Raw genomic sequence first — 21,737 nt, forward strand, 5'->3', positions numbered from 1 at the left:
GACTCTCAAAAATCCAGTGCTTGCAAAAGCAGAAAATAGACACATCATTGACCAGAGTCGGTATTTTTGTTGGATTGGAGATCCTACTGAGTTTCCATCCTGAACCATTTTTACCGTAAATTGGGAAAAGAGCCTAATTCTCCCTGATTATAAGAGATGTATTCGAGTAAACCACTTGAATTATACTTGAATTACAGGAATTATACGCATTAAACAGGGGTCCCCGATTTACAAACATTCGACTTACTAATGTTTTTACTTACGATTGTGATTCCAGACAGGGGCGTAATTTTAAAGACCTGACGTGCAAACATTTCCTGTACTTACGAACAGCTAGCTTACACTATCTTGCATTGTGGTCTGACTTGTGTACAAATCGACTTGTGAATGGCCTGCAGAATGGAACCCAGGGACTGCCTGCACTTTGAATTTGTAAGATTCAGCTGTGAGTTGGTTCAAGTTCAAGTTGTGGCAAAAGACTGAGAAAAGAAATAGGACAAAGGTAATTGATACCTTTATTATCTGACATTTATCCCAGTACTGCAGAAAAGAATAACAGTAGACCTTTGTTTTCAGCCTGTTCTAAGCCTCTAACAGTGCAGCATAGCGTCACTCAACTTCAGTCTGTTGGTTTGGAAAAGGTTGAAGCAGTTTATTCACTGACCAACCCCAGTATGCTAAGAACTTTGTCACATCCATCTTCCTCTAAGCTCAACCAAGGGTTCCACTCTATGAACTTGCACTGATGATGTGGGGCATTTGGAATGTGACTCCCCACACAGGTTTGTGAAAATAAACGACCAGTAGGTTAGCTTGAAATTACTGGGAAAAAAAACCAAATCAAAAGACAAAGACATCTACAGTCAAGAAGTAGAAAAATAAGATTCTACTTCTGAAAATAACTGAAGATGAAAGGAATTAAAGTTGTGTGCAGGGGACTGTGGCATACTTATAGTTGGCCATACAGAAGTAAATAACATTAAAGTTTCTTTTAAGGAAAAGAATTTACGGATTGAGCTATACAATTGATTGCATAACTTACATAGTTATAACTTAAGATGGCTTGTTTTGTTTAATTACTTTTATACAATGAAACTTGTTTTTGATTAATATGAGAAAGCTTGTGGCTTAGATTGGATAAAATGCTGCCTCAAAGCACCAGGGACCGAGGTTTGATTCCGGCCTCAGGCAACTGCCTGTGTGGAGTTTGCACATTCTCCCCATGTCTGCATGGATTTCCTCTGGATCCCCTGACTTCCTCCCACAGTCCAAAAAGAAACAGTGCAGGTTAGGTGGATTGGCCGTGCTAAATTACCCATAGTGTCCAGGGATGTGCAGGCTTAGCCATGGGAAATGCAGGGTTGCAGATAGGAGGGTGGGTCAAGGTAGGATGTCCTTTGGAGGGAAGGTGTGGGCTAGATGGGCCGACTGGCCCACTTGCACACTGTAGCGATTCTATGAAAAATGAGGTGGTCAGATTTCTCTTTAAATCTTAATAGTCCTGAGCTGGATCCCTCGTAGCATGTGGCTTAGACTACAGGATGTAGCTAAGTTAGCCAAAGTACTCTTTTCCTGACCGGGAAATTAGGACATGAAATCACTTCATATATTACATCCAAGACTGGCCTCAGCTGCTCAGCTCCTCAGCTACCTCTGACCATGCTTTCATAGTGACAGTTGCAAGTTTCTCCATGTTTTGGGGACAAAGTCTGACTCTGCTGCTCCTGACTGCACTGCCCTTAGAAAAGTGGATCATCTTATTCTACTGATGTTCTATTTACCCTTGAATATATTGCACATAGATATCTTACAGAGCATGGTACTACATTTCCACACAGTATCATTTTGTTATGGTATATTCGATAGTAATTTAATACCACAAATTGAACAGCACAATGCCACTACAAAACTATATTGTTGAATCATCAAATATTTAAACCCAGAGGACTAAGGAGAGTCACTTCAGTAAAAACTAATGAATTTTATTTATCACTTTATGGCAAGTGTATTAAGTATTGCCTAAATCTGGAATGATGGTCTTTAGAAGTCTCCAAGAAAGCAATTCTTCATATGTGTCAAGGAGACTCTGAAGAAGAATTTCCTCCTGAAAGGTTAATGAACTATCCCTCCTTCATTATATCCTGATTGATTTATAGTGAATTTCCAAGATTTGCTCTCCTCCTTGTAACATATCTTCCAGCAGTGCCAGTTTTGAAGATGCTGTATGTGTCTATTTTGCGATTTTTATTTTCCTTGTCAGAAGTGGCCCTTCTATTACATTTATCCAAGCACTTTTTCACAACATTATTTCTTTCTTAACACTTGCCTTCAACTTCATTTTAAAGCTTAAATTTTTTAAAGTGATCGCACCCTTATCACTCCAAGAATTGAACATATAACTCAGCACCAAAGGAAATTCTTTCATTGCTATATATAGAGCCTTGCCCTATGAAAATGAGTTAATTTGTTGATGAGGAAGCACTTTGGAGATCTTGTATCTTTGAGACGTGCTAAATAAATGCATGTATTTCTTCAATGGATTCTAGCTAAAACTTCATATTTCTTTTTTCAGGTTGATTCTATGCAATTAATAACGATAAACTCTGTTTAGTAGAATGTTCCTCTGATGATTTCTCCCACCATTTTGTAAAATAAATACTCCCTTTCAATCATATTACATACATTCTCTCCATTTTTTGAAAATGGTTTCATTCAAAGCATTAGCATCTTCTCAGACATTTACGGTTTTTTTTATTGAAACGGATACTTGTTCATTGGTAACAGAGTCACCAGGAGGAAGTGCAAGTAAAATAATACAGATGTGAATGCACAACCTGTACAGTCAGCCAATGAAGTTGTAATATATCTCTGGCTAAGAAATTAATGAGTAATTTCAGGTCATGGCTCTTAAATTTTCGAACCAAGCCTCCCAGGAGTTCACTGTGCAAGATAAAGTGTCAAACTGAGGAAGAGAAAAAAATAGGTGAAATTAGAATTGGCAAAGAGCACAAAGCAGCTTGCAGTTCAAAGTACTTACAGATAAGAATTCCTCACCCAAAGGTTTGCATACATTATTTTGATAACACCCGCATGCCAAACATAACTCCCAATCTCTACACAACCAACAAATGCAAAGTGTGATATGGTGCATTTCACACGCAATGGAAATAGCTGCAAAGGTAAATAGATATTATAGTTACAGCATCATTGAATAATAAAGTTATACTCATTAATATACAGCAAATAAATCACCTGACCTTTTGTTGTCCATGCTTTGGACACTTCGACCAGTTTAGGTATTAAAAATACTTTATGCAAACACTCTTGTTAGTGAGGTTGACAAAGGAACACAGAATTCAATTTGCAGTTCAACTCAATTTTATTTACGAAATATTCTTTATTTTTAAAAAAGTGAGCATTTCCCAAATTCCCACAATAATTACTCCTTATCTACATCTATCCGTCTGAGAAAGGATATTGCTCCCACAATCCACATGTTTAAGTTCAGCCATTGGACTATTCTTCCTTTTTTATGTACAGCTGGCTCTTTTCCATGACGGTGAGTCTGGCAGGTCAAGGTGGATCTACTCCTGGATCTTCTTGGGTTTCTGCACCATCTACTGGCATGAGTATTGCTGCAAATTTTTACAAGTGTATGTTTTTATCCCCCTTGCCACAGACCTTTAGAATGTTCTGTGGTCTTTGGTCAATGGAGTCGTGAACAGGGTTCAAACAATCTAGTGGAGTCATGTTGTCACCCTTCACTGTTGCTATGCTGGGGAGGTGTAACTTGCAGGTCCTCAGGCACCGGCTGGAAGTCAAGGTGCCAGAAAGTCTGATCAATACTGCTCCAATACACAACCTCAGGTTGGTTGTAACTGGTTCCACCTGAACCTTTCTGACTTCTTTTAAGCTTGGTTTCCACTGTTCTCTGTAGTTGATAGCTACTGGTTGTTGTTCAATTTAGTTTGGTCAATCTTCTGTCCCGTCTGATTTCTCACGCTGTGTGTCAATTTAGAATGTCCAATTTTGGGTCTATGGTCACTTGACACGATTTTTATTTAATCTTCTTAATGCCCAGTTGTCTTGGTCAGTTCAAATTTAAATCATGCTAGAGGTTTTGACAGACCACAGGAAAGTAAGAAATACAGAAACTGTAAATCCAGAAAGACCGATTGTTAATTCTAATTCTGTAGTCAATAAACGTACCACCAGAACTGTATTTTCCCTTGATAACCTGAAATATAGGAGACCAATTCAAAAATGTGTTAACAAGACAATCATAAATGTCTGTTTCTATGGTGGTTGGAGGAGCTGGTGATCCTGGAGTGGAGATTCGGTGTATTTTAAATGTGAGAGAGTTATAGTCAAAGCAGATCATATCACGTTTCTGCAGACTTTTACATTAGTTAAAGACCAGTTCGGCCAACTCAGGGCCCACGAACAAAGCTAGCTAGACCTCAAGAGAGAAAAACTGTAAAATAAATACAATTTGAGCATTCTGATCATACTGTACCGATGTTCAGAATTATACAAAACAAGTCACACTAGTATGTGTCGTTTGCAATTTTTATTATTTTTCCTTCAAAATTGCACATCTCTGCCAAATGCACTGGTTAGGAATAGTTCTAATCTTCTCTCGTACACCAGTAGGCATTAATTAAAGATTGTTATATCAAATATATTTGATTTAATAAGAAAACAGGACATATATATCAATGAAAATAGTAAATAGTTTAGGATTTTAATTCATGTTCAGTTGTTTAAATTCAGATTACTCATAGATAGACAATGTGTTAAAGTATGTATTTTTCACAGTGTACTAATTTTCAGCAAAAGTAATTAAATTGGTGAGGGACAGAATAAAAGATGTAAGGAGGAATAGGAGGGAGGAAAGGAACAATGAAGGGACAGAGGGAGAGAGGGGAGAAAAGAAAGATTGGAAATTACATCTTGTTACACTACCTGATTACATTGGTTAATGGTAGCTTTTACATTGTTTTAATGTAAATCAATTCTAGTAGAAACCCAGACCTAACTCATGGAATTTTAAAAGCCAAGGTATGTAATTTCCAAGTTGCCCCAAAACCAAAACTATTGGAACACCAACTTGAAGCTGATTTGTGTTTTCCTTCTTCTGATCTCCTTGGCAGCTGGCACCTCCTTTGCCAGTATTTCATGCTTCCACCTTTATTTGCATTATTTTCTACCTCTTCAGTTGTTCATACATTCTCTGAATCTCGTAAATGTAAACCGTTTCTCATACATTGTCTCCAACTGCCTTGCTCTGTTAGCATTTTAGTCATTTAGCTTTACAGCTGATCTATTTCCTTTCTCATGCTGATGTTTCTGTATTTTTTCCACCATCTTACTTTTTTCTGGTCCTTTATATGAGATTTTCATCTATATTTTGCAATTTTTATCAAGGATTGACACCTGAAAGATTGACTCCTCCATTTTCCCCACAGCTGAATAATAAAAGGAGTACAAGCTACCACTTTGTCATATAATGTAGAAGATAAGACAAAGGATGGCTGGAGGTCAAACAGCAGTTACGAGTAGAGGTATCACTGAATTAAATGAATAATGTAATTTAAAGAAAACAAGAAGAAGGACATAGAAACCAAAAAGTGGGACATGACATCTCAGTACTGTCAACTCCCGACTCAGGGAAATTAAAACACAGTGGTGTCAGAAGACATGGACGTGTCCTTGATAGGGTCGACTGGTGCTGGAAAATAAGAACATGTCCTCCATAGGGTTCAAACGGAACAAGGAAGAAAGGAGCACATAAACACAAGAGGAACTTCAGAAAGACTGGGAGTGTAGTAGAAAGCATCCTAGCTTATAAATAAGAGCTCAAAGTCATAAAAGTGTGTGGTTCATCGTTCAATGGAATTTCAGACAAACTAACCCTATGAATTGATGAACCAGGAAAACCTAAGGATTGGAATTGTGATTTACTTCTATATATGTATTAGTTTGTAAAGCCAAGTTTACTTATATTCTGCATTGACTATGAAGTTTACATTGCACTGTATCTTCCAAGCTCCTATACAACTTGGGCAAAGATGGGTCAGTTGGAAAAACATAGTGAGATCAGAAAATGGCATTCCCAATATCGAGAACAAAATCTTGGATTTTCCACCAAGATTTTAACAGCAAGTTGGGAATCTGAGGTCAAGTGGTGAGATACCTATTTGCATGCAGTAGCATCTCTTCATACCTATTCTCCCTTCACTTATATGCAATTTGCTACTGCATCACTGGGCAGACATATATCAAAGCTCTCTTTCGGGGTCAGTCAAAGGAGTTCGGACCATGGTCACTCCTGGGTGTCCCCACAGAAAGTCAAAGGGGTGTTTATGAGGAGCAATCACAATTTGGGGAAGTCCCTTTTGGGGATTGGATGCAACTTGCTGGGATGCAGAGAGGACTATAATTGTGATGGGAGGGTTGGGCAACTCAATATATAAGGGTGGATGGAGGCAGTGTATTTTAGGAGATGAGTTGCTGCAGAAGACAAATGGCTTTCAACAGTCACCATCATCCGACCTTTGACAGGGGATGCTGCAGCTGCAGGTCCATAACTCAAGAGTTAAAGACTTAACTGAAAGAGTTGGGTAGAAACGTGTAGAAAACAAAACAGGTGGGGTCTACAGGGAGTGCAAGGAAGAAAGGAACATCAAAGTTTAGGGTGTCACCTTGATATCAGACTGAGCCTGTGACATCATTCTGCAAAGTGTGACTATGTTGTTTTCCGTCCTTATCTGAAATATAAATGCACATTGTGAAAGGAAAATGGCTGCTACCACACCTGGAAGCAGCAGTGTCTTTCCTTTTCTGTCTGAACTCCTGAGCTCTGCTTGTGAACGATATGAGGCAGCTCGAGGAGCTATTAAATTAATCAGACACTTACACAGCACAAGTCACCTGTGGTCATATTACCCTGCGTGTGAAATGCACGCAGTGACCAACTGTGTGGGATGCAAATCTTGGCCCCAAGCAATCTTGACTGTGTCATTGACCATTACAAATTGATCAGAGTTATCTCTGTAAAGTTCAAGTGATCATAGGTGACATTAAGTTTCACCTGCAGCCCACTATTCACAAAGACAATCCAAGATCTCATAAGCTGTACCAAGGAGTGCAACGGATTTCCACTCTCCTTCAACTGTAAGTATTTGACAATGTGCTTTTGTGTGCAATGTTGCCTTACTTGGGTGAGATGGGGTTGGGGGTGGGTGGGGGGGCACGTGCACAAGGTATTAGTAATCATATAGAACTTGCAATCTCCTACTGTATTTGTGTGACATAGCTTTTGCTGCCAACATCACAATAAGGTCTCCTATATCAAAGATCCAGATATTTGATGGTCTTCCTTGTCCAAGCCTTTTACATCCCATTACATTGAAGACTATCCCAAGCTGTCATTTTTCAGTGATTTGAATTGACATTTACTTCCAATGGAACTGAGTTGGGTGAAATGATCATTCATTGACTGTGAATATGTTATGACCTGAAAGGAAAGAAGTCTGTGTTTATTCCTAGAAGCAAATACAGTTTTTGTTTTAATCAATAAATGTTAACATTTTCAACGCTTGAACGCTTTGCAATATGTAATGGTCCCACATTGAAAAATGACAGGAGCACGAAGGAAAGAGTAACACTTCCTTAGACAGGGTTCTAAGATGTGGAGCTTGATTCTTGTAGCTGCAGTTACAATCACAGTTGATCAGGTAGGTGATGATATAAAGAGACAATACATATACAAATATGAGATTCTACTTCCAAAGAAAAGGCATTCATTCTACCTATGTGCCCTCAGAAGCTTTTCCTCCCACTATGTATGCTGTGAAGAGAAGTCCTTGACCTGGTGCCCAGCTGGGCTTTAAATATGCCATCTGGAGCAGAAATCCCAGAAAAGCATGACAGTGTTGTGTAGTTTCAATACTGCTGACTGCAAGATAGTTCAAGAGTGGTACAATAGAGCAGTGCTGCATACATTATGAGGTGAGCAGCAGAGAATTGCATAAGATAATTTGCCAGAGCTCACAGGGAGAAATCCTCCCTGAAATTCATAAAATGAATAGAGTCATTTTTTTTGGTAAATTTGGCCCTTTATATCACATAAGTACTGTAGTATGATGCAACACGTTTTAGTTAACTCATGTGACTCTTAAGTGAATCATAGCTATCTGAATGTTCAATTGCAAGGTGATAGAATACTCAAAGTCAACTTGAAAATTATTGTTTGCGGTTTAAAGAACAAATTTTGAGTTTTATATGAAAGCTTATTTTTCTTACATGTAGGCTTCTCTTTAATATTTTACATAATCTGTCAGTTTTTTTCATATGCAACATTGTTTAATTACACAAGTAGAACTTTTACCCTTTAGGGATTGATTCTGATCATCTTCTGGTTCCCAGATGTTTCACGAAACCACATTTTAGTTTTGGAAAGGATATTCTTTGTTTAACTCTAACTTATGCTTCCTGGCTAGCAGACATGTTAAGTCTATATCATGTTACACAGAAACCTGACTCCCCAGTGCAATCATGAATATGGTCTTCCAGAATACATATATAAAATTAGTTCCTAGCTCATTTGTTCTTCAGGCTTTATTGACAACATAACAATGTATAACAAGGGAGATACATGTCTAGATTGTTCATCAGTGAACACGCCTACTGATTATTATCAATCTTATTTATTACTTTTCCTGCCTAGTTTGCTGCCCAGTTTCTCCATCATGCCTTTAAAGACAAAGTTAACTAAATCTAAACCTTTATTCTTGCATTAACTTTCTTCCTCTTAAACCTAGATAGTTCTGAGGATAGTCAGAATAAAACGACACAGTTGCATGAATAATCCTTTTTCCACCTTTTTAAAATTTGTCATTTGTGGGTTACAGAAATGTATGTTGAGAAAGACATTGATAAAAGAGCTCAATAGATATTTGTACTATAATATTATTCAACTAAAAGTGATGTCTAATTTAATGAAATCAGAAATTCATTTAACTTCAGAAACCACCCGATAATGGGTACTAATGGTATTAAATATAACATTGTCTCTATTCATGGCTAATTCTTGACTAGATTTAGGGGTGGAGCAATCAATCAGAGAATGCAACACAGGAGCAGGGAACGTAATTGTCTGGTGAAGTGGGAGATACGCCAGGGATTGAGCGGGACATGACTGCCAATGGGCAATCTAGAGTGCACTGAGATCAGCTTGTTGTTATCTAACAAGTAGAAATGACAAGATGCTGGGCCCAAAATGATCCTCAGGCTGAGATAAGGAACAAAGATGTGCCTCAGGTTGAGGGTACAAACAAATGTGTTGTTGGGGCTGAGGATGGAAGTTAGGCATCTTCTCACAACCTCAGGACATTTCAAAGCACTTCACAGCTAATGTAGGCATTCTTTCTGTTGTAATGTAGGAATTTCAGCAGCAGAACTTTATACTGCAAACTCCCACCAATTGCAATTCAATAATGATCAAATAACCTAGGGGTATTTATCTGCATTGAAGAAAAAATGCTGCTCAGACCAATAAAGAAAACTCCAGTGCTTTTCTTCAAAGTTACTGTCTTGGAATCCTTTGAGGGAGCATATACAAGACTTCAATTTAAACTGAAAGAGAGCACCTTTGGCAGCACAGCATCCCTTCAGCCTCTTGAGTGGGACATGAAAACATGACTTCCGACACATAGAATCATAGAGATCTACAGCACAGATAAAGGCCTTTTGCACTATTGAGTCAATGCTGGTCAAGAACAACCACCTAATTATTCTAATCCCATTTTTTAGTCTTGGCATCACAAGTGCACGTTTAAATATTTTTTATGTTGTTATGAGGATTTCAATCTCTACCATCCTTACAGGCACTGAGTTTCAGATTTCCACCATCCTCTGGGTGAAAAAATAGTTCCTCACATCCCCTATAAACCTCCTGTGCTTTACGTTAAGTCTATGCCCATCATCATGAATCCCTCTGCCAATAGGAAACATTCCTTTCTGCCTACCTTATCTATCCCCTCATAATTTTATTCATCGCAATCATGTTCTCCTCAGAGGCAACACTACTTCCTCCGAGCTGCATCTGACGCCTGAAGGAAGCTGGCATCATTGTTGGAAAAATATTTCAGACATATATAGACAAATATACAGATATGCCTTAATGATATTGCTCAATTTTTTGTGTTTTCTCATGTATTTATTACAGGCATGTGCTCGCAAATCTGACAAAGTTGGCACCAAGGCCATACCAAATTTCAGAACTTGCCAGTCTTCAAAACAACAGTCAGAATGTGTAAAGATTGTGATTGCGATTTTTCAAAACTTTGTTAGACCTTTTCTGGAACAGTGGTGTTCAAGTGTAGGTCAGACCATTGTGTTCCATACATTCAGAGATGAGCATATATGTCAACTCATGTCAAAATGTCTTGATCTAATGAATAAGCAATTCAGGAAACCCAGTGGGAATGATTGCAAAGCATTTTATGTTAATGGCCATCTTGCTGCTTATATTAATTCACTTCTCAGGGCTTGGATTTAATAACTCTTTCATGCTTTCCCCCATTTCCAAACATCAGCACAACCTCCAGGGCTGCAAATGAGAAAAGGTCAACCAAATAGATTCAGTTTTTGGTCCATGCCAGATTTTGGTAGCCGATTTATGAGAATGTAGCTGGATGTTAAAATTTCTGCACGTGATTTTGTTTTAAAGGGGCCCAGAAATTGTGATTAAAGACATTAAAACAGCATTCACGCATGTTTCCAGATTTCCACAAGTCTCTTTTTACTGTTAGTCATTAGGATGATTTCCAGATGACTATCTATCATAAATTTATTAGGGAATTGAGAAGAAATTTCTTTTCTTTGAGAGTGATAGAATTGTTGAAGTGAAAATTATAGATGCTTTTAAAGGAAAGATAGACAAGGATATGAGGGATATCAGAAATGCTGATAGAGTTATGAGAAAGTTTAAATGGAATATGAGATGCTTGTGTTAAATGGTTTTTTTCTGTGTTTTTTTTCAATGTAAATCCAACCTGTCCTTACAGCAGCTGATCCTTATGTTATTAACAAAATAAACTGAAGCTTAAGCCTTTTTTTAAAAAGTGGCTTAGCCATTTAATTTGTTAGCCCTTCATTTCCTTGTTAATTAATTTACTGGTAGCTCTTTTGCTTGCTGCTAATTCTTAAGTTCTTAAGAGTTGGTTTTTCCAATTGGGTAATGTTCTGTTTTTACTAACCGTGTAATGTACGTTGGGCGATCTGATTTCTAAACCAGTATGTATCAATATAATACTCCATACATTATTATTAAAGAATCCTAAAAGCAGGCTGCGTTTGCAGTGCAACCTAAAACTAATGAGTACAATTCAACCAATAAAGTAATGTAATCAAATATCCATTAAACAGTAAGTGGCTTCAGGCTACATTTAATGATAGCAATTAGACTTTGTAGCCTTAAAAAAAAGACCAAATTTAATCACAGCTCTACCTTTGCAGCAGTGCATTGTATCAGTATAAATAACAAATCCAATGATTTATAATGAGTAGTACCTTGGAAGATTCAAAAATGTAATGTTGAATATATATATCCATTCAAACCTACTGATGTGGGAAGCAAACTTTCTTCATAGCAATCCAAAACACAAGAATTTCAGGCATTTTATAGCATGTCTGAAACCTGTAGTCTGAACATAAACTGTACTATCACTAACTGCAACCTGAACGGTTTCTTACCAACAATGGTTAAAGGAGTATCAGTCTTTATTTCAATGGAGTTAGAGTATAAGAGTAGGGATGTCTTGCTGCAAATATACAAGGTGCTGATGAGACCACATCTGGAGTATTGTGAACTGTTTTTTTCTCCTTATTTAAGGAAAAATGTAATTCCATTGCAGGCAGTTCAGGGAAGTCACTAGAATGATCTGTTATGGAAAGGTTCTCTTATGTGCAAAGGCTAAACAGGTTGGGACTCTACTGATTGGAACTTAGAAAAATGAGACACGATCCTGTTGATATATATAGGATTCCTGAGGGGCTTGACAGGGTAAATGTTGACAGGATATTTCCCCTCATGGGAGAGTCTAAGATCAAAGGACTATGATGAGGAGGAACTTCTTCTCTCAGAGGGTTGTGTGTTTATGGACCTCTCTGTGACAGTCCTTTTGTATCTTTAAGGCTGAGATATGCGGACTCTTGATTAAGGAGTGTTGGACCAGCCATGATCCTATTGAATGGTAGAGCACATTCGAAGGGCTGAATGGCCTACTCCTGTTCCTATTTACTGTGGTTTTACAGTCTTAACAATTAAAACTTGATTAACTTGTTGTTTGTTTGTTTATCAATTCGATTTTGTGCCCCTAAAATGGATACAAATGTAACTAGTCTATGGAATAATACTTTCTGAATTGTATGGTCTCAACACACTCTCTTTGTACAAGTGCTTCTTCACATATACAGTGAGCAAGAGATCCTCTGGAAATATATTGAAATGTTATCCAGTTCACAAACATATCACACTTCATTACAGATTTACAGAAGTGCTGGAAAATTGGATTAAATAGAGAGGTGCAAAAGCAGAAATTGCTGGAAACGCTCAGCATATCTGGCAGCATCTGTCAAGACAGTTAATGTTTTAGGTCCAGTGGCCCTTCTTCAGAGCTCTTAGATGTTGCCAGACCTGCTCAGCTTTTCCAGCATTTTCTGTTTTCGTTTCAGATTTCCAGCATCCACAGTGCTTTCAATTTTTAAATAGTGAGCTGATTGTTTTTGACTGGCTTGGACATAATGCACCGAGAGGTCTTTTCTGTACTGTAGATTCCTATGACTCTATGTCTCGAAATCAATCTTAAGGTGCCTTGGCATGGCTGCCTGCATTTATGTAGCACTTCCAGTAAGAAATACCCCAACATAGTATACAAACAGATGTAAAGAAAATTAACAATGAGCCTTCAAGAAAGAGATTAAGAAAGCTGACTGAAATCTTAATCAATGAGAAGGATCTTGTGGAAATTTCCAAAAGGTGAAGGAAGAAGTGGAGAAGTTTGGGGACCGAGTTCCAAAGATTAAGACTGAGGCAGTTGAGAACCATGCACCAATATTAGCAGTGACTGTGAGATAACAAGGTGTATAGCTGGATGAACACAGCAGGCCAAGCAGCATCAGAGGAGCAGGAAGGCTGACGTTTCGGGCCTAGACCCTTCTTCAGAAAATGGTGTTGGGGAGACAGGACTTCAGTTATCTTCCATTGAAGTTCTGGCCACTGCATTTATATTTTTCTGAAGAAAGGTCTAGGCCCGAAACATCAGCCTTCCTGCTCCTCTGATGCTGCTTGGCCTACTGTGGTCATCCAGCTATACACCTTGTTATCTCAGATTCTCCAGCATCTGCAGTTCCTGCTATCTCTTAGCAGTGATTGTGTTATGGTGTAAATGATAGCTGAGTCAGAAAAACAGAATGCTCAGGAAAGAACATCCAGCCAGAGGATCACAGAGTTGGTCAAGGCATGTGGGGAGCATACAAGATGATGATAATTTACAATTAATTATTTGAGGAACAGGAAGATATTGTAAGAATGTGTTGATGGCCATGTGGGGCACAGTTTTGAAACAATTTGAATTATTGAATATGGTGGATCGACAATGAAAGTTGAAGTGGTAGAATGTGAGATTGAGAAAGGCATGTTTGATGTTTCCAGTGACAAAGGTACTGCAGTGTTTCCTGGAAAGTAAAACTAGTGTAGATTTAGTGCAGTTTTTGTGGTACAGACTCAATTGTCTGAAGGGCCTCTTCTATACTGTATGATTCAATGATTCTATGAAAGATAATGGTAAGCCAATTATTATGTGGCTCATGAGTCTCATGTGTGAGACTGAGAGCAGAACACAGGGGATGAATGAAATACCTTAGAGACTTTTCATCTTAATCTTGTTTTTATTGAATGCATGTTGTAGAGTTTTTTAAGTGGAGGAAGTTTATTGGTCACCTTGACACCGTAGAAACAGCGATCAATTTACTTGGCTGGAATAAAACAGCTACAGAATGATGTGCATTTTCCCACAGCAACTGGAACTATAAGTTCACTAACTGTATTGAAAAATCTTATTAGAAGCTCTTTTGTGTTGTACTGTTGATAGGGGAACTGTGAAGAAGTTGTTGATGTGATAAAGCGTAAGTTTTTGGACTAAACAGCTGTTGTGATGCAGTCCCAGCATAACACTGGCAGGAGTGCAGTGAAATGGGGGCCAATACCCAGGCTTCCCCAAAACTGAGCCCTGTTAAGGGGTTAGCCTACAATTATAGGAATTTAGGGAAAAGACCAGGAGTAGGCCATTCAGCCCCTTGTGCGTGCTTTGCCATTCAACTAGGTTGCAATTGATTTACTCCCGCAATATAATTTTCCTGCAGTATCCCATGATATTTTCAATACTAGAAATCTATGAATTGCTGTCTTGAAATCACTTTATAGGAACAGGAGTAAGCCATTCAGCCCATCAAGCCTGTTCCACCATTTAATAAGATCATTGCTGATCAAACACTTCAATGCCTTTTTTTACTTATTCCATTCCCATAACCCTTTATGCCACTGGTAATCAAAAGTTAATCAATCTCTACTTTGAACATACTCAAAGTCTGAGATTCCACAGCCCTTTGTGGTAGAGAATTTCAAAGAATTTCAACCTTCTGAGTAAAAAAAAAATCAACTCTTCTCAGCCCTAAATGGCACCCCTGATGTTTTTTTAATTTTTGTCCTACGGTTCTAGACTTTCTAGCCAGGAAAAACACCTTATCTGTATCTACTTTGTCTATCCCTTTAAGTATTTTGTAGGTTTCTTAGAAGATCACCTTGCATCCTTCAAAACACTACAGAACGCAGGCCTGATCTCCCAATTATCCACACAGGACAGTCCTGCTGCCCAGGGATCAAATCTGGTGCATGTCCTCTATGATATTAATATTCTCCATGAGATAACTAGACAAAAACTGCACTCAGCATGCCAGATACTGTCTAACCAAGCTTCTATACAAGACCTCAATGTAGTCTTGCAACAAAGGCTAACATTCCATTAGCCTTCCTAATAGCTTGCTCTCTTGCATTTTAGCCTTCAGTGACTTCTTGATAAGGACACCTAGGGTTCTTTGTACATCTGCATTTTTGAAACTTTTATCATTTAAGAAATATTCTGTGTATTATTCCTTCCACCAAAGTAATTAGTCTCACAATTTTCCACATTATATTCCATATGCCATGTTCTTACCCATTCACGACACCTATCCAAAACCTCCTGAATCCACTTTACATATTCCTCACAACAAATATTGCCCACTTAGCCTTGTACCATCTGATAAATTTTACATTTGCTCCCCACATCCAAATCATTGATATATATTGTGAACAGTCCAAGTACTGATCTTAGCGGTACGCCCATAGTCACATTCTGCCAACATGAAGATGACCCATTGTTCTGTTTTCTGACTGTTAGCCAATTCTTGAACCATGGCAGTACTTCATCTCCAATCCCAGGAGCTTTTATTGTGTGAACCAGCTTCTTTTGGGGAACCTTGTTACATGCTTTGTACTTATATGCATGCAGTATACAAAACAACGTAACTGAGCTTGTAGAGCAGATTGACATTGGCAGGTATGATGTTGTGGGTATCACAGAGATGTGGCTATAACGGGATCAGGGCTGGTAACTAATAATCCAAAGATACATGTCCTATTGAAAGAACAGGCAGATGGGCAGAGGGAGCAGTGTGCCTTGTCAGTAGGAAATGAAATTAAATCGATAGCAAGAAATGATATAGAGTTGGAAGGCGTAGAATTTGTTTGGGTGGAGTTGTGGAACTAAAAAGCAAAATAAACTCTGATGAGAGTTGTATACAGGCTTCCTAGCAGTAGTCAGGATGTGGGGAAGAAAATAAATCAGGAGATAGAAAAGCCATGTGAGAAAGGCACCATTACGATAATCAGGAGGGACTTCAATAGTCAGGTGGACTGGGAAAATAAGGTTTGTAGTGGATTTTAAGAAAAAGAAAACATTGAATATCTACGAGATGGTTTTTAGGAGCTGCTTGTTATAGAACCCAATAGGGAACAGGCATTTCTGGCTTTTGTAACACAGTGTGGAGTTGGAGGAACACAGCAGGCCAGGCAGCGTCAGAGGAGTAGGAAAGTTGATGTTTCGGGTCGGAACCCTTCTTCAGAAATCGGTTTCTGAAGAAGGGTCCTGACCCGGAACATCAACTTTCCTACTCCTCTGATGCTACCTGGCCTGCTGTGCTCTTCTAACTTTACACTGTGTTATCTCTGACTCCAGCATCGGCAGTTCTTACTATTTCTGAATTCTCGATTTTATGATGGTTATTGAGGCAGACTTGATTAGGGAGCTTAGGATGAGGGCCAGTGACCATAATATGGCAGAACTCACCCTAAAGTTTGAGAGGGAGAAACTGAATCAAATGTAATGATATTAAAATTGGGCAAAGGTAACTACGAAGACGGGATGGAGCAGCTGGTCAGAGTTGATTGGAAGGGGAGCCTTTGCAGGGAAGACGGTGGAGCAGCAATGGCAGAAGTTTCTTGGGGTAAATTCAAGAGACACGCAGAAATACATTCCAAGGAAGAAGAAGCATATTAAGTGGAGGATGAGGCAAACATGGCTGTCAGGGGAAGTCAGGGAGAGCATAAAGACAAAAGAAAAAAATATAATGTGGTGAAAATTAGTTGGAAGCCAAATAATTGGGAAGCCTTTAAAAACCAGCAGAAGATAACTTAAAAAAGCAATAAAGGGGGAGAAGATGAAATATGAGACTAAGAAAGTTAATAATATGTGAAAGGTTACAAGACGGTGTTTTTGATATCGAAAAGGAAGGAGAGAGACTAGAGTGGGCATTGGACCCCTGGAAAATGAGGCCGGAGAAGTAATCATGGGAACAAAGAAATGGCAGAGGAACTAAATAGGTACTTTGCATGAGTTTTCACAGTGGAAGACACCAGAGATGAGGGTCAGAGGTGAGGGTAGTGGCAATCACTAAGGAGAAGGTGCTGGTGAAGCTGAAAGGGCTGAAGGTGGATAAATCACCTGGACCAGATGGACTACACCCCAGGATCCGGAAGGAGATAGCTGAGGAGATTATGGAGGCATAATGGTGATCTTTCAAGAATCACTTCAGTCAGGGAGGATCTCAGAGGACTGGAAAATGGCTATTGTAATCTCCCTGTTTAAGAAGGGAGGGAGGCAGAAGACAGGAAACTTTAGGCCAGTTAGCCTGACCTCTCTCATTAGTAAAATTTTAAAGTCCATTATTAAGGATGAGATTGCAGAGTACTTGGAAGTGCATGGTAAAATAGGGCTGAGTCAGCATGGATTCATCAAGGGAAGATCATGCCTGACAAATCTGTTCGAATTCTTTGAGGCGATAACAAGTAAGTTATACAAAGTAGAGCCAACAGATGTTATCCATTTGTATTTAGAACATAGAACATAGAACAGTACAGCACAGTACACCTTCAGCTCACGATGTTGTGCCGACCTATTATCCTACTCTAAGATCAAACTACCCTGCATACCCTACATTATACTATCATCCATGAGCCTATTCAAGAGTCGCTTAAATGTCCCTAATGTATCTGACTCCACTGCCACTGCTGGCAGTGCATTCCACACACCCACCACTCTCTGTGTAAAGAACCTACCTCTGACATCTCCCCTACACCTTCCTCCAATCACCTTAAAACTTTGTCCCCGTGTGATAGTCATTTCCGCCCTGGGAAAGTCTCTGGGTATCCATTCTATCTATGCCTCTCATCATTTCCAGAAGGCCTTTAACAAAGTGCCGCACAGGAAGCTGCTGAATAAGAAAGAAGCCCATAATGTTAAGGACAAGTTACTGGCATGGATAGAAGATTAGTTGATTGGCAGAAGGCAGATAGTGGGGGTAAAAGGGTCTTTTTCAGGATGGCAGATGGCGACTAGCGGAATGGCGCAGGGGTCCATCTTGGGAGTACAACTATTCTCTTCATAGAATAACGATCTGAATGAAGGAACTGAGTGCATTGTTGCCAATTTTGCAGATGCCACAAAGATAGGTTGAGCGACAGGTGGTGTCGAGGAAGCAGAAAAACTGCAGAAAATCTTGGACAGGTGAGGAGAGTGGGGCAAAGAAGTGGCAGAGGGAATACAATGTGAGAATGTGTGAGGTTATGTATTTTGGTAGGAAGAATAGTGACATAGATTATTGTCTAAACTGGTAAAGGCTTCAGAAATCTGAAAGACAAAGGGACTTAGGAGTCCTAGTTCAGGATACTCTTAAGGTTAACATGCAGGTTCAGTTGGCACCTCAGAAAGCAAATGCAACATTAGCATTAATTTCAATAGGGTTAAAATACAAGGGCAGAGATGTGCTGCTGAGGCTGTGTAAGTTCTTGTCAGACTGCATTTGGAACATTGTAAATAGATTTGGACCCCATATCTAATGAAGGATGTACTGACGTTGGAGGAGGTCGATGGGAGGTTCACAAGAATGATTCCAGGAATTAGAGGCTTGTCATATGAGGAGCGGTGGAGTACTCTGGGTCTGTACTTAATAGAGTTTAGAAGGATAAGGCAGGATCTGATTGAAACTTATAGAATACTGGAAGGCCTGAGATGTGAAGAAGATGTTTCCACTAATAAGAGAGACTAAGACCTGAGGCTGTAGCTTCAGAGTCAAGGGATGACCCTTTACAACTGATGTGAGGAGAAATTTCTTCAGGTCGAGGGAGGTTAATGTGTGGAACTTATTGTGGAGCCCAAGTCATTGAGTATATTTAAGGCAGAGATAGATAGGTTCTTGGTTAGTAAGGGAGTCAAGTGTTATGGGGAGAAGGAAGGAAAATGGGGCTGAGAAACATAGCAGCCACAAGTAAATGGCAAAGCAGACTCAATGGGCTGAATGGCCTAATTCTGCTCCTGTACCTTGAAGTCTTATGGCCTTATGTTTCTGAAAATCCAGGTATACTCTGTTCATATCAATTATGTAGGTAAAATCCTCAAAAAGCTTCAACAAGTTCGTCAAATATTATTTCTCATTTGCAAATCTGTGCTGACTATGTCCAATCAGATCATTATTACTCAAGTGTCTATTTAACATGTCATTTATAACAGATATTGGCAATTTCCTTGCTAATGATATAAGGCAGACAGGTTTGTAGTTCCCTATTTTCTCTCTTGCTCCCTTCCTAAATAATACAGTGCTTCACAGAATGATTATCAGATTGATCAGACACCTCCTTTCAGGGACGCATTACAAGATTACAGGTTGTAGAAACTAGGATTTGCAATTCACATCTTGAGTAGTGCATGCTGTAGCTTTGCCCTGCAATTCATCAATTAAAGTAACACAGAAACAAAGCAGATGAGAGTTTTGGAGTCAGATTATCTTGCTAGGGTTTTAAGGAGATGTGGCTTTGACCAAATATTTCACCTCTGTGAACACAGAACAGGTGACAGAGAGAATAAGCAGTCCAAAGGAAGATGAACAATAGTGGAATGTTCCTGGAGGAAGCATGACTCCAGTGGAATGATAAAAACTGTGTTTCTCAAGGAATGCAGAGACTGAAGGATATAATTACTGGAGTTAAAATAAACTATAATGAATACTGGCAGACACATTGAGAAAGCAAAGTTCACCTTTGACAAGCAATGTAAATTACAACCAATCTTTTCACAACCTCTTTGAAGGAAGCTGGTGAGTTGGGGAAGAATTGGGAATTATACTGAGTGGATCTTTTGATATGCAGAGATGTGTTGGAAAGGATGTACATTACTCAGCCCCTGCCTTGCCCATGTTTCACTTGGCAGGCTGAATGAGGGTAAAATCCTAGCAGGAGGACCTGCTTAAGTGACCATTATTAGGCCATTTAAGGGTCTCAATTGGCCCATGCGCAAGTGCGCTGCTCAATGTCACTTTGCTATGGGTAAAATCACAGTAGGGCAGGTAGGCAGCTGCTACAGTGCCAGTAACATGGCATCAGATTTTATAGACCACCTCCCTCCTGTCAACCTCTCCCCAAGATTAGAAAGCGGGATTGCTGTGGCACATTAAATTTCAGCCATGATTTCTTGTTATATCTAATTCACTGAATCACTGATGACGAATTAATTATTAATTATTAACCCTCTGTACAACGTCTCAAAGAAATAGAATTCTTTCCTTGAGCCATCTTCCATCAGCTAACCAAAGGTTTGGTGCTGGTGAAGAGGTTACAGAACTGCTATTGGGCCTGATGATTTCACTTCCACACACATTCAATGCGATATGCAGCTCCTATCTGAGTCTGCCTCAATTATGACTAAAACCATTGAAAGGTACTTTCACCTGATTATTGAAGGAAATATCGTGGTCTTTTAGATGAGTCGGATGTTCTTGCATACAAAACTAAACCCTAACCAATCTGACCCTTGGGTCTGAGTTTGTGTTTTGTGTGATGTACTACCAGCAGTAACTTAAGTGTTGGGAGATGTGGAAAGCTGCCCACATCTAGACAAGTGTTGAGAATCATCAGGTTCAATCACTAATAAAGTCAATAACACCTAAAACTCAATGTGTAGACAAATTCAAGTATTGATTTTAAGAATCACATACCCAACAATTTTGGTCCACTTACAGAGTTCAACAGGCATTTTAAGATTGGAGAAAAACTACAAACAGATTTGGTTAACTACTGGAGAATATTTACCTTTTAGTAAACTTTCTGTACATGTCCTCCACAAAGATCAGCCAGGATTATTGCTCTAGGCTTATTAGTAGATCAACGTCTACTTGGCTCCTTACTAGAGGGATACCTTACTCTTAGTTATAGCACAGAGTGGTGTGTTACAGATCATTCAGAGTCTGATTTTCTGTAGCAACATATACTTTTAACTACATGTCGTCTGGAGCTGCGAATAGTGCTGGTACAGGCTACAATCTTTCTTTCCATCACATGGTTGATCAGCATTCTAGCCCACTCTTACCACCTCTGATCAATTGGCATTTGTTGAAAGGATTTGGAGGTTGATTATCAAACTGTTTGTTAAAGCACTATCCAAGTTACTATCTAGGAGTTACAGTAAATATCAAGCCAGCCAGTTAACCAATCTTGAGTCAAAAATCTCTACTAGGCTTCAATGTTGGTCAAATTTACTCCCAAGGGCTTTTTTGCAAGGGTACTATCTTAAAAGTAGAACAGTATGATTACTGATTTCTCTTGTGCTACCTATGACTGCTCAAAACAACAGGATATTAAATATTTTATTGACATTGATTTTACAATAATTACCACAGAATCATAGAATCATACAATACAGAAGAGGCTCTTTGGCCCATTGAGTCTATTGGCCAAAACTACATTAAATATACACCAGTCATATTTACCAGCACTAGGCCCATAGCCTTGAACGTTATTACATTTCAAGTGCTCGTCCAAATTTTTAAAAATCTATTCATTTGTGGGATGTGGGCTTTGCTGGCTGGGCCAACATTTATTGCCTATACCTAGTTGCCCTTGAGAAGGTGGTGGTGAGCTGCGTTCTTGAACCACTGCATTCCACCTGTTGTGGTTTGACCCACAATGCTATTAGGGAGGAAATTCCAGGATTTTGACCCAGTGACTGTGAAGGAACAGCAATATATTTCCAAGTCAGGGTGGTGAGTGGCTTGGAGAGAACTTGAAGGTGATGGTGTTTCCA

The 21,737-nt window shown here is 39.0% G+C and overlaps 1 long non-coding RNA gene across 1 annotated transcript in view; it reads left to right on the forward strand.

Annotated features, from left to right (window-relative positions):
- The first annotated feature begins 365 nt into the window (after positions 1-365).
- LOC125482957 overlaps positions 366-21,737 on the forward strand; it is a 29,359-nt gene continuing 7,987 nt past the window's right edge. The window contains exon 1 of the long non-coding RNA XR_007261950.1: positions 366-502. This is a non-coding gene — a long non-coding RNA (uncharacterized LOC125482957). The remainder of the gene's footprint in view (positions 503-21,737) is intronic.

Source organism: Rhincodon typus, chromosome 4, assembly GCF_021869965.1.
Source record: "Rhincodon typus isolate 14 chromosome 4, sRhiTyp1.1, whole genome shotgun sequence".
Lineage (NCBI taxonomy): Eukaryota > Metazoa > Chordata > Chondrichthyes > Orectolobiformes > Rhincodontidae > Rhincodon > Rhincodon typus.